The 12,912-nt window shown below is 42.3% G+C and overlaps 1 protein-coding gene across 4 annotated transcripts in view; it reads left to right on the top strand.

Moving 5' to 3' along the window:
• The first annotated feature begins 1,114 nt into the window (after positions 1–1,114).
• Positions 1,115–12,912, top strand: part of SLC41A2 (solute carrier family 41 member 2) — a 123,360-nt gene continuing 111,562 nt past the window's right edge. The window contains exons 1-2 of one of the 4 annotated variants that reach the window (XM_053226676.1): positions 6,619–7,101; positions 12,346–12,520. The gene's annotated coding sequence lies outside the window, so the exon portion shown is untranslated. Of the gene's footprint in view, positions 1,238–6,618; positions 7,102–10,060; positions 10,079–10,552; positions 10,921–12,345; positions 12,521–12,912 lie in introns of those variants that run through there. The other 3 variants (XM_053226675.1, XM_015068815.3, XM_027070952.2) reach the window with 3 other exon arrangements.

Genomic DNA, 12,912 nt, shown 5'->3' with positions numbered 1-12,912 from the left:
CTAATGGCGTTCAGGGCGTGAAGAACCCTGCATACACCATTATAAAAAGCACTGATGCACAGGATCAAGCCTGACACGGAGGCATACTTCATCCTGAATGTGAAGGTCAAAACTCAGTTTGATTGTAAAGGAGAAAAACAGAAAAAAACAAAACAAAACAAAACAAAACTGGATAAACGTATGCTCTGCTGTCCCTTAGCACCTGAAACGCTGCTACTAAATCACGGGCGTGACTGACAGTTGGAAACTTTGCTCTGAGAAAATGAGTGCCACCAGCTGTGTCATTTTTAAAATGACAGTCTTTCAGAATAAGTGCCTGAGGACCGACACCTATGTTTTGTTCACTGGAATGTCCCCCGAGCGTAGGCCAATACCTAAGTCCTATACAAAAGGTGCTCAATAGTTGTTAGATAAGAGTTCTCGGTTTACACTGCAAACTTTGGTCACTTTCACCTAGGTTGTGGCGAACTTGAAAAGGCTTGGGATCCCGGCCACCTCCCCCGTGCCCGTGCCCTTTGCTTCTCCACCTCTCTCCCACGGGGAGGGTGCTGGGAGCCGCCCTAAATCCAATCCCCTTACGGGGCCACCCCCTTCTCTCTCCGGCCTCGGCTCCGGCTCGGCCCCTGCTGCGCTGCTCCGCGGAAAGGCCGGCGGAGAGTTGCAAACGCTTTGGTTTTCATTCCAGTCTACGAGAAGGAAACACGAACCCAGCCACCAGGAGGCCCCTGGTCTGAGAACAGAAATCATGAGTCATAGATTCGGGGGTTCGGACCTAGGAGCATCTGGCGATGTGGATGGGCGTGGGTCTGCGGGGATGGAGGGGGCTCCCGAAAGGCCACAGCCCTTCCCTCCCGGGTAGGGCTCCCCGAAGATTTCCCTCCCTCACCCCCCACCCCCCACCCCCCACCCCATGCCCCCGACCCCGTGCTCTCCTCGCTCTCGCCCCGGGCCCGCGGCTTTCAGGGGGCGGCCAGGGGTCCGGGAGGGGGCGGCGCTCGCGCTCCAGGTTGCCGCCCCCGCGGCCACATCACCAGGCGCTCGCTTCCCCTGGGGCGGCGGCGCGGCTGCGCGTGCGCGGGGCGGCCGCGCGGGGGCGGGGAGCGAGCGGGCCGCGGGCGCCGGCTCCCGGGCTGTCAGCGCCGGGCCGGCGAGGGCGCGAGGAGGCGCGCGAGCAGGAAGGAGCCGCGGCCCGGGGCAGCCGCCAGCCGCCGCCGCCGCCGCCGCCGCGGGGGACCAGGTGAATGCTCCTTCCGTCCCCCGCCCCGGGTGCCCCGGTCGCGTCTGAGGAGGCGGGGTCCCCTCTCTACACCGGCCGCCGCGGCCGCGCTCCGGGGCAGGTGATAATGGAGGGGAAGTCTGGGCTTTGGCCGCGGCGCCGGGCTCGGGCGCATCCCAGGTACTGGAGGGAGGAGGGGCGGGACCGGGCTCGGGACCCAGCGGCCGGGGCGACGGGGAGGGCCGGCGCGCCCCTCCCGAGCCGCCGTGTCTCCCCACCCCCTCGGGCCCCCGCGCCTGCCCCACCTCGGGCGGGACCGCAGGCTGGCCCTGGGCGCCGGCTGCCGGCAGCCGCGGCTGGACGGGCGGGCGGCCCCGAGCCCCGCTGGGCCCGGCAGCGGGTGGTGGCCGAGTGATGGGTGGAAGGTGAGTTGGGCTGGAGACGCCGCCAGGCGGGCTCGGGGCACACCCCGGCTCCGCTGCTTCAGGGCTCCGCAGTTGCTCTGTGTCCCCGCCCTCTTTGATTCTTTTCTTTATGTAAGTGAAATACACGCATCTCAGTTACCCCCCCCCCCCCCAAACGTGCATCTACATGGAGAGATCATATGTTCGTATGTAATTATGTATTTACCATTTACATGCATATTACGTGTCGTCTGTCTGTAAATGAGCACTTGGGTTTTTTTTTTTTTTAATTGAGATATACTGCACACACCGTAAAATTCGCCCTTTCGAAAGTGCGGCCTTCACATAGTCACAAAGTTTTGCAACTATCACCACTATCCTGAACATTAGCATCACGTCAAAATGAAACCCTTTGACCCATTAGCAGCCATTTCTCATTTCTCCCTTAGCCCACCCTCTGGCAACCATTAATCTACGTCCTTTACCTAAGGATTTGCCTGTTCTGGAAATTTCATATGAATGGAATCGTACAGTAGGTGACTTTTTGTGTCTGGCCTCTTTCACATAGCAAAGTGTTTTCAGGGTTCATCCGTTTTGTAGCGTGTATCCGTATTCTTTTTCATGGCTGGGTACTATTCCGTTGTATTGGTGTAGCATAGTTTCAGATATTGTCTATCCATTCATCACCTGATGGACATTAAGGATGTTTCCACTTTGGGTCATTGTGAATAATGTTGCTATGAGTATTTGTGTGCAGGTTTTTATGTGGGCATATGCTGTCATTTTTCTTGGGTGTATATATGATTAGCTTGTTGAGGAACAGCCAAACTTTTCCATAGTAGCTGCAACCTTTTACATTCCTGCCGAACAGTGTATGAGGGTTCCAAATTCTCCACCTGTTGGCCAACACTTGTTACTGTCTATTGGGTAGTTTTTATTATAGCTATGCTAGTGGGTGGGAAGTGGTATTGATTTGCATTTACCTGATGACCAATCATGTTGAGCATCTTTTCGTGTTCTTATTTGCTGTTTGTACGGCTTCTTTGGAGAAATGTCTCTTCGTATCCTTTGTCTATATTTTAATTGGGTTGTCTTTTTTCTTACATGTCGGGTGTTTGTCTTTTTACTGTTGTATTGTTCATTTGTGGACGAAATTTTAGGTTTGGGGGCTAGTAAACTTTAAAAAAGCCAACCAACCTGATAGCAAGTGACATGGTGCTTCTACTTGGGGGAAACAAAGTGCCATTTATGCTTTTTTCAGAATACCCGACCTGTCAATTCTTGGGTGTCTTACTGCCTGTTTCCCTTTCTGGTATCTTGAGAAAAGCCACAAGAGAGACCACACACAGTTGGTGTTTTCATATATTCTTTGCTTGGTTTGAAAAAAGTCCCAGTTATCACTGTAATTACAAATAACTTGGATTGATGGCTAGCTAAACAAACTAATAAAAAATGGCAAACACCAGTGATTCAATTAAAATTTCATATACTTACCTGCTCAAGCAAAGTGGAAGGTCTTATTTTACTAAGTTCGTGTAGTTTTATTACAGTTGTATTCATCTGTGGGGGGGGGGGCAAATTTTTCTGATGGCACTGAAGTTAAGAGCCACTTAGAGCTGAATGAACGCAACTATGCTTATTTCGTGGTTAATTTCTGAGTACACACAAATTCAGCGTTAGCCTCAGCTCTTTTATAGCAAAAACCACTGGAAAAGACACGGCACCTGTCTCTCAGGAGTTCAGGCTCACTTTCCTATTATCCTAATGTGACTGTTCAAAAGTATACTTCCAAATTTCAGAAATGTTATAGAAAATAAAATTAAAGATTTCCAAGTGGAATTAATGGATAAGCAGCTGAATAAAAGTGTGAAGAAAAGCCCAATCCTGCTTTTCAACTACTAAATTATATAATAATGGAAACATTTAACCCTTTTATGCCTCATTGACTTCCTTCATAGAATGCATAATTTCACTGTATAAGCTGAGTGTATGTTTTTCTTTTAGCTAATGGAATGATTATCAAACATGTTGAAAATATCACCCATCCAAACTAATAGTTTGTTACTGACTCACCCAAAGGATACGTAAATGTCCCGAGGCTACAAATGTTTTCCAAGGTGGCCTTCTCTGCACTCTGGAGTTTTTAGTGTCACTTATTAAGGACTGAGAGTCGAGGACAATGAAAAGTAGGAACAATTTGGGGACATGATCCCTGGGAAATGGTGGTCAGAGCAGACCCTGCCTCCTTTATGGTGGACTTCTAGGCACCTCTCATCTTTTCTCTGAGATTATTGTAGTTAGATTTCTGTAACTTAAAAATACTGTATGTGTTTTAATATATATAAGGTATATATATCTCCAGTAGGGTTCAAAGGCTAGGACTGTCAATCAGTTATTCTATCTTAATGTGAATGGATTTATTCAGATTGCTTTCCCCTTGATCAGCTACACTGAGGAAATGGGAATTTTGACTTGAAGAAGGATAAGAGAGGTAAGTAGTGTGAGATCATGGAACATTTTGCGGGTTTGGCAAAACTTGCTGTATTTCTAAAAGTGTGGGTGTTGAAAATGGAGATCTTTGAACAGCATAAAAGGTCTGGAAGAAGAGTCAAGAAAAGCAAGAATGAGAATTTGGAAGGGAAGGTTGTAGGATATGAAGATAGATTCAATATATCGAGATATTTTTGCCCAAGAGAAATTCTAAATAGCACAAGTGGAAGAACCTTTTTCTCCTTCATTCCATTCCTCTTCCCCTTTTCCCCACCTTGCTTCTCCATGCTACTCTCCTCCTAGGACCCTGAAGTCAGATTGCGATGACTGTTGTGCATATGTAAGCTTTTCAGTGTGCCAATTACACCCCTTCTGTCTCCAGATCCTGGTTCCTTGAGATCAGAGTAAAGAAACCAGATGAAGATGAAAATACTGTTAAAATAGTTTGTTATTTCTGGTAAAGCTGGATTGGAAACTTAGTTTAGATCCCTGCTTTCTCTATTCCTTCTTAATTTGCCTACCTAGAGGCAACTGTAGCACCTAAAGTACAGGTCTCACCTGCAGGGAGGGAAAGTCCTGAATCAGGAAGTTTACCTTCTAGGAGTTGGAATGGGAAAGGAAACTTTCTTTGAAGGCGTCCAAGTTCCAGACAGCCAGTGAGAGCTTGGGGGCGGGGCCTGTCTGGAATATTGACCTTTATTCTTATCTTAGCCCTTAGGTAAATCACTTTCTCAGAGGAATTGCTGCTGGGGTAAGAGAAAAGTGTCCCTTCCATGGCCCCCCTTCAATCCCGATTTCTCCTACTCAGAGGAGTGAAGGTTCTGCTGTCATTAGAAAAATAAGCAGCCATCCTCTTGCGTTTCGGAGACTAGCCTAGGAAATTAATCATTTATAAAATTGGAGCTGAGGTCATGTTTTCCTTGGAAGAGTTTTTTTAAGTGGGTGATCATTTCATTGTATGGTTAAATGTATAGATTATTAAGTCTTTTTCCTAACTTGTTTTACTCCTCCAATATTTATTTACTGAGTGTCTAATAGGCACTGGGCTGGGCCCTTGGGATTCAGCAGTGAACAAGAATGGGTCCTTGTTCTCATGGAGTTTACAGCCTAGAGAGACAGTTAGTGCAGAAACAATTACAATAAAGCGTAATAAATGTTAGAAAGCTTAGAGTATTTTGGGACCAGAGGAGGGGGACCCAATCTGAGAGGGTCAGGGGAAGTGATGGCTGAGCCCCAAGGTCACAAAGTGGAATAGGAAGTAGCCAGGTGAAAGGGAAGAGTGAGGATGAGCAAGAGTTTCAGGAAAAAGGAACATACGGAAAGGCCAAGAAGGGAGAGAGAGGGTGGTTTACTAAAGCAGTATTTTTCAAACTGCAGGCTCCTGGGCAGCTACCAGTAGATTGTAAATTCAGTTTAGTGGGTTGTGATCTGCATCTTTGATTTATTTATTTATTAAAAAAAATTTTTTTTTAATGTTTTTATTTTATTTTTGAGGGGGGGGGCAGAGAGAGAGAGACATACACAGAATCCAAAGCAGGCTCCAGGCTCTGAGCTGTCAGCACAGAGCCTGATGTGGGGCTCGAACTCACAGACCATGAGATCATGACCTGAGCTGAAGTTGGATACTTAACCGACTGAGCCACCCAGGCGCCCCTGTGATCTGCATCTTTTAAAAAAGAAAATGTGTCACACATAGTTACTAGATTGTAATATGTAAAGTTTGAAAATGTCTGCAATAGAGGAAATAGACAAAAAGCCTGTGTGACCACAGGCAAAGGTGGATGGGAATGATTATACAGGATTTAGTTAACCTTGTTAAAGAATTTGGATTTATTTTAGAGGAAATGAGAAGCCACTGAAAAGGGTCTGATTAGATTAATTATTTTCCAGAGATACTTCTGAGTGCCTGGTCTTTCTCTACTCAAATACAAACCGCAAATTCCTTGGCCCAGTGTTACAGGTATTCCAAATTTGGTTCTAATCTATTTTTTCTAAAGAATCTTTCTTCTATGAAATGGAACCTCCCATTTCATAAAGACTTATTGTCTGCCTAAGTGCCTTTGCACTGACGGCAAGATCTGTCTCATGTTGAACCTCTGGCATTTAGCTTAGTGCTTGGTACCCAGTAGGGATTAAGTAAATCTTTGTTGATAGAGTCTAAATATCCTGTGTATTAAAACTGTTACATGGTAGTAGAAATGACCTTGATGTTTCTAATAATACTTGCTTTTGGAAAAAGAAAAAGGTTTTATTAGAAATTCTTTTTTGGGGGGTGCCTGGGGTGGCTCCATTGGTTGGGCGTCTGACTCTTGATTTCAGCTCAGGTCATGATCCCAGGGTTGTGGGATCAAGCCCCATGCTTATGATTCTCTCTCTCCCTCTGTCCCTCTCCCTCTCTCTTTCTCTCCCCTTCCCCTCCACCCCCATCAATTCTTGTTTTCTCATTTGGAATCATGTTAGTGATAGAATCATATTGATTTATTTAAAAGATAATATTTAACAAAAAGTACTCTAATGTTATTCTAAAGCAGTAGCAGAGACAAGAAAAAGAAGAGACTTTCTGATCTGGGAGTTTTTCTTCCCAAGGACTGCAGAGCAATGACAGATTGTTCATACGAGGAGGCAATCTAGCAGTCGTTTATATTTTGTTTGGATGGGCATTTTCGGAGCACTCACCAGAAGACAGTTTTATAAAGATGGTTAGGAACAAAGAGAATAAATTAGATTAAAATGTATCAATCATATGAGCTTAGTGGAGAGGCAACAGAGAATAAATTTTGGTTTTAGAAGAAGTAAAAATAGAACATCCATACACCCAAAGAACTTACAAATAAGAATTTAATGATGTCAGTTTGTTGCCAGAGAATGATTGTACTGTCACAGTACTGTGACTTCACAGAATTAGATTGTGAAACCCAACTGTGAAGGAAAAATTCTTTAAGTGTATGGTTTCGATAAGTGGCAAGAGAAGTTATGAAAAATTCATGAAAGGTAGAAAGATTTCAAGTTCTGATTCAAATTTCTCTTTAATATACTTTTGAGATGTGGAAACTTGGCTAATTAGTTTTGTAAATTAGATTTTATGTAGCTTAAACATGAGTGCTAGAATCTAATTTTGCTAATATGGGATGGCTTTTTTAAAAATACTTACTGAGTCTTGTATTTTTATGTTCTACAGAGTCCTATTTTAAGCAGTGCATTGTAGAACCTAAATTGAAGCTGCTAACTTGTATAAATTTATCCTCAGGAAATCATTCTAAATATGGGAAATTATTATGCACCAAGATGTTCATTTTCGGTGCAATGTAGTTTAGTCAAGAAAATGCCCTGCTATAGGGAAATGATTCATTACAATGTGGCAGTGCACTTGAAATTTAACCATTGAAAGTGCCATTTTAGAGCAATGGTTTCTTATTTATTACTTTTTAAATTAAAAAATAAAAAGGGCTCAATAAAGGCCCCTGGGTAGCTCAGTCACTTAACAGTCCAACTCTTGATTTCGGCTTAGGTCATGATCCTGTGGTTTGTGAGATCAAGCCCCTAGTCAGGCTCTGTACTGACAGTGCAGAGCCTACTTGGGATTGTCTCTCTCCTCTCTGCCCCTCCACCGCTAACACTCGTGTCTGCTCTCTATCTCAAAATAAATAAATAAATAAACTTTTAAAAAAAGTGCTCAATATAAGCAAAAGTACAGATAATATAAAAATATACAGGATTTAAAAAGCGAGAGTGGTGTTTCAAGTCCTTCCTTACCCTACCCCACGACCGAGGCCAACCTGGTTCTTTAGAAGTAAATACTCTGAGCACTTTGGTATCTGCCCTTCCAGACCTTTCTTTAACCCAGTGTATTTCAAATTGTGCTCTCATGGGGGGCTTCTGGGTCTTCTCAAGTTAGGTAGGTAGAGACCTAGTGGATGGGAAGCAGGGTGCTTCACTCTGTACTGCTTTGTCTGTTCCTGTTTTATATATAGGGATTTCACATAGGGTTTAACTTAAATAATTGCTCTGCATTAAAAGTAAATGTTTAGGGGCACCTAAGTGGCCCAGTGGGTTGAGCATTTGACTCTTGGTTTCAGCTCAGGTCATGATCCCAGGGTCATGGGATCAAGCCCCATGTTGGGCTCTTCACTGGGCATGGAGGTGGAGCCTTTTTGGGATTCTCTCTCTCTCTCTCTCTCTCTCTCTCTCTCTCTGCCCCCTCCCCCCACCCTCTGCTCACTATAAATAAATAAATAGGAGCCTGCTTGGGATTCTCTCTCTCTCTCTCTGCCCCTCTCTCCTGCTTGCTATAAATAGATAGATAGATAGATAAATAAATAAATAAGAAAAGGAAGTCCTAAACACCCTACTAAGGAATTCCAGATCTTACCCAGTTCACCATTTTGCTACATAGTGACGTGAATGTTCCACATAGACCTGTCTATTTTCCCCAGCAGTTTTATGGATGGTAACCAGTCACCTTGTTGGAATCCACTCTCCCCCAACCCCTACCTTTTTTCCCATTTCTCTAAATCTTACCTGTTCTTTAAATTTTTTTTATTATTATGTTTATTTATTTTGAGAGAGAGAGAGAGAGACAGTATGAGCAGGGAAGGGGCAGAGAGAGAAGGAGATACACTCCGAAGCAGGCTCCAGACTCTGAGCTGTCAGTGCAGAGCCTGAGGTGGGGCTCAAACCCACAAGCTATGAGATCATGACATGAGCTGAAATTGGACGCTCAACCGACTGAGCCACGCAGGCGCACCTAAATCTTACCTGTTCTTTAAGGTTTTGTTCACCATTGTTTTGTTCATTCCTTCCTTCAACAGGTATTTAGTGAACACCTACATTTTGACTAATGTTGAATAGGAAATACGCAGAATTTTGTATCAAAAGCTCATAAACTAGTAAAGGATGACCTTCGTGTAAATAAGGGCAATAATGTTTTGCAAAGAAAGAGCATTTGCGGCGGGGGGGGGGGGGCAGGTACTACTAAGATAGAAGTGGTCTTATATGTGACTTATAAAAGGGCAATTTATGATACCGCTACATTTCTGGGTCTTCAGGAAATACTTGTTAACTTATTAATTGAATAATAGAAGAAAATGCAGAGAATTCACCTGTGAGTTAGGGATGAGACTTCAGAAGGAGCTGTTTTCATTCTTGAACCATCAGCTGTGTTAAAAAATAACTTGAATCCAATTTACTGCATTCCAGTGTTGGGCATGAGCAGAGTTGAGAACGAGTATTGGAAGGATCTTGGTTCTGTAATCCTTGTCCCCCATGGCCTGCTCTGGGACAGAAGGATCATAACACAGAGAACGCCTGTAGCATCTTCCTTATCATGAGCTGGTTAGTCAGCAAGTCATGAATTCAAGTCCTGTATCTTTATCTTACTAACTTTACAACTTGGGCATATTACGTTACCTCTTCAAGACTCAGTTTCCCAAACTGCAGGGTATGAGCGTGTCTGTCTCCCAGGTTTTCGAAAAAAGACTATGTGAGAGTCCAGAGTGCTGTCTGCTACTTTCTTCACACTCTGCCACTTTCCTCTATGTTTTTAGATAAATAATTAACAAAGAATTTTTAATAACATTTGAATTTTCTTTTCTTTTCTTTTTTTTTAAAGCAGAAAACTCTTGTACTGTAGCATTCACAGATGATAAGGTTTCAAAATAACCCCAAGCAGACTCATGATGGATTCTGTCTTTCTAGTGCTTCATGTTCTGGTTGAGTAGACTTAGTTTTCAGTCTGCAATAAACCTTACGGTGTGGTTTAAGGTAGTCTGTGTTCCCTGTAAACTGTAAAAATGTTATTTAGATATCGTTTTAAAAATGAAAGATACACCAGGTATGGTGTGTAAACTTAACAACAATATTAGAGCTACTTCCTATTTCAGCTTTCATTTTCTTTTTTTCTTTTAAAGTACCGGTTTCCTGAAGACCCGTATTGTTCAGTACGTGTACTGTTTAGTGTATGTACAAACTGGTCAATATATATATATGTATATAAATATATATGTACACACACGCACACACCACTTTATAGCATACTGGCAGTGTAATTAAAAGCAAGATTGGATAAGTTGTATAAAAGATAAATATTTAACCTCAGTTTATTTTTTTTAGAGAAAATTGGGACAAAACAGTTGATCTGAAAGTTATAAGCCAGGGGTTCAACCTAGCAATTTATAATATCTTTGTGATTGTATGGTATAGTATATTCCCTAGTATGGGGAGAAAGAGGTGGAATATTAGGTTTTGAACCTTTTATAAAGTATAAAACTAATGATGCATAATGATAATTAGCTAAACATATTTTGAAGACTCAGTACACTGATGTAAGTATTTTACGTGTATTAAGTCATTTAATCTTTATGAAAACCCAGTTAGGGAGGTTTGTTTGTTTGTTTGTTTGTTGGTTTGTTTGTTGGTTTGTTTGAGGAAACGGAGATATAGAGGCATAGATCCCACAGCTAGTAAAAGTCAGGATTTAAGACACAGCAGTTTGACTTAACTACTGTCAATATCATTGGCGTGTGGACACTTCTTGACATTTAAGTTTTTGTAAGAAGCTCATCTCTCTTAATTGAAGTGTGGAGATGTGCTAAATGAGTCACTTGAAATTTCCCCATAAAATCACTCAGTGCAAGCCCCGTTATTGATTAACCCATTTAATGAAAGCATAGTAAATATCTCGGTAAGCTTTGTACAGTTTCAAACACAGCATAACGCATTTGCCAGTGATTCCACATCGGGTCTACAACTTTGAACAGACAGTTAATATTCTCTCCTTTTCAAAACGTACTTAACTGAAATCTGTATACTCAGGTATGGGATTTTGTGAATAGATTTTGTAATCTGAATTCTAAATGCTATTACTCTTTAGAACAAAACCTATCCCTTTCTCAACCCTGGGGGCAGTGCTTACTAGGCAATCCAAGCATGTGTTTGAGCATTAGCAAGGAAGTACCAAAAGAGAGAGAAAAAAATTAATGTTTTTTAAAGAAACAGTGAGGTAGTCTTGGGAAAAATAATACCTTTTTGTGACTCTTACTTTGGGGGTGTTGTTGTTATTATTATTATTATTATTATTATTATTATTATTATTACTGTAGTCTCCACACCCAGTGTGGAGCCCAGTGCAGGGCTTGAACTCCCAGCCCTGAGAAAAAGACCTGAACTGAGATCAAGAGTCGGGACACTTAGCCAACTAAGCCACCTAGGAGTCCCTGGAGTTACTTTGAATTATATGAGTCATTTTGAATTAGATGTGATGGATTATGAGGGAGACCTGCCATAGACTTGGTGGTAATCTGGCCCTGCTTTGCAGCTTGGTGGGCACATGTAGTTATTCATCTGCAATTACGTAACAAGTATAAAGTATAAATGAAATCATGGCTATGGAAAATGAATGCAACCGTTTGTCAGCTATCTGGCAGTGTTTAGGTTGTGTTCTTTAAATGAAGGCTGTTGCTTTTTGGTTGTGCTGTTCTTATTGAGAGACGAGTGCAGAGGGAGAAGTAGGAAGGAAGAGGCAATTTTAGAGCTCTGAGGAATTTTAGAAAGAGGAAATTGTAAGTAACCGTTAATAGTAACTCAGTAGAATAATATTGATAAGGAAATTTGGGGGGATATTTTATGAAATGCAAAAGGCAGTATGTAAAATAATATGTACAATATAAACCTATTTTTGTTTTGAAAAAAATATATATATATTAAAATATAGTAAAGTTATATACCACTATGTCATCAGTGATTATCTCGGAATGATGAGTTTCCAGAATAAACAATTTTTGTGTATCTTTGCCTCTTCTTCTTCTTCTTTTTTTTTTTTTTTGCACTGAAGACCAAAAAAAAAAAAAAATTAAAAAAACCTCCCTCTGTGCTAGTGGGAATTAGAAGAACAGTTTCAAATGAGCAGGGAAAGAAGGAAGGGTAGTCAGGATATTTTTACGAGCAAAGATCATCATGACAACTAGGCTGGTTTTTAGGTGGCTTTGAGTATAGTTAGCTTGAACTTCAAGTTGGACCCAGAGCCTCCCCCCACCCAACTGGTATTTGAGTAAAAAGGTACACAGCCCTGACCAAAGGGTAGAGAAGAGACTTGATTGCAGGGAGTAAAGATACTGAGTTAGGCCATTGTTTCACTTTGTTGCCAAGATAATCAAGTAACATAACACTGTGTACCTGTAGTTTACCTCATCTGTGTATCGTCTCTTGTACTGAGTCTGTGCACTTGAACTGACTTCACAGCGCTATGTACCAGGGAGCACCCTTGAGGGAAAGCACAGCCTGGGAAGGTAGAAGATCAACTTCATCTTTCTGGGCGGTGCCATTGTGCAGGTGTCCCAGCGGGGGAAGGTGGTGTTAGGCTGCCGCCTGAGGAACACCTCCGCGAGGGAGTTGTGCTGTTTTATCACTTTGGAAGGTAATGTAATATGGCCGGCCCATCAGTTCACTGCTTCACCTCTGAGATCTGGGGCCGGGGGAGGGGGGAGCTGTGGGTGAGTAGAAGTGCTTTAAGTAAATAGTTGCAATGAGATACTGTGAAAATTATGTGACACTCCTGGTCTTAAAATGTAGAAAAAAATGCTGACTTCATCTGTGGCAAATCATTTTTTCCTTTCTCTTTTCTTAAAAAGAAAGTTTCGTTTTTCTTTTAAATTTTGACACATCAGATTTTTCTTCCTTTCTCTGTTCTTAAAAATAGGATTTTTTTTCTTTTAAACTTTGGAACATTGGCATCCTTTCTGTACCTTAAAATTCTGAAAGAGTTCATTTTCAATTTTTAGTTCAATTATACGCAGAGCTGATGGTAAA

This window comes from Acinonyx jubatus, chromosome B4 (assembly GCF_027475565.1).
Source record: "Acinonyx jubatus isolate Ajub_Pintada_27869175 chromosome B4, VMU_Ajub_asm_v1.0, whole genome shotgun sequence".
In the NCBI taxonomy this organism is placed as follows: domain Eukaryota; kingdom Metazoa; phylum Chordata; class Mammalia; order Carnivora; family Felidae; genus Acinonyx; species Acinonyx jubatus.
This window is presented reverse-complemented; position numbering and strand designations above follow the sequence as displayed.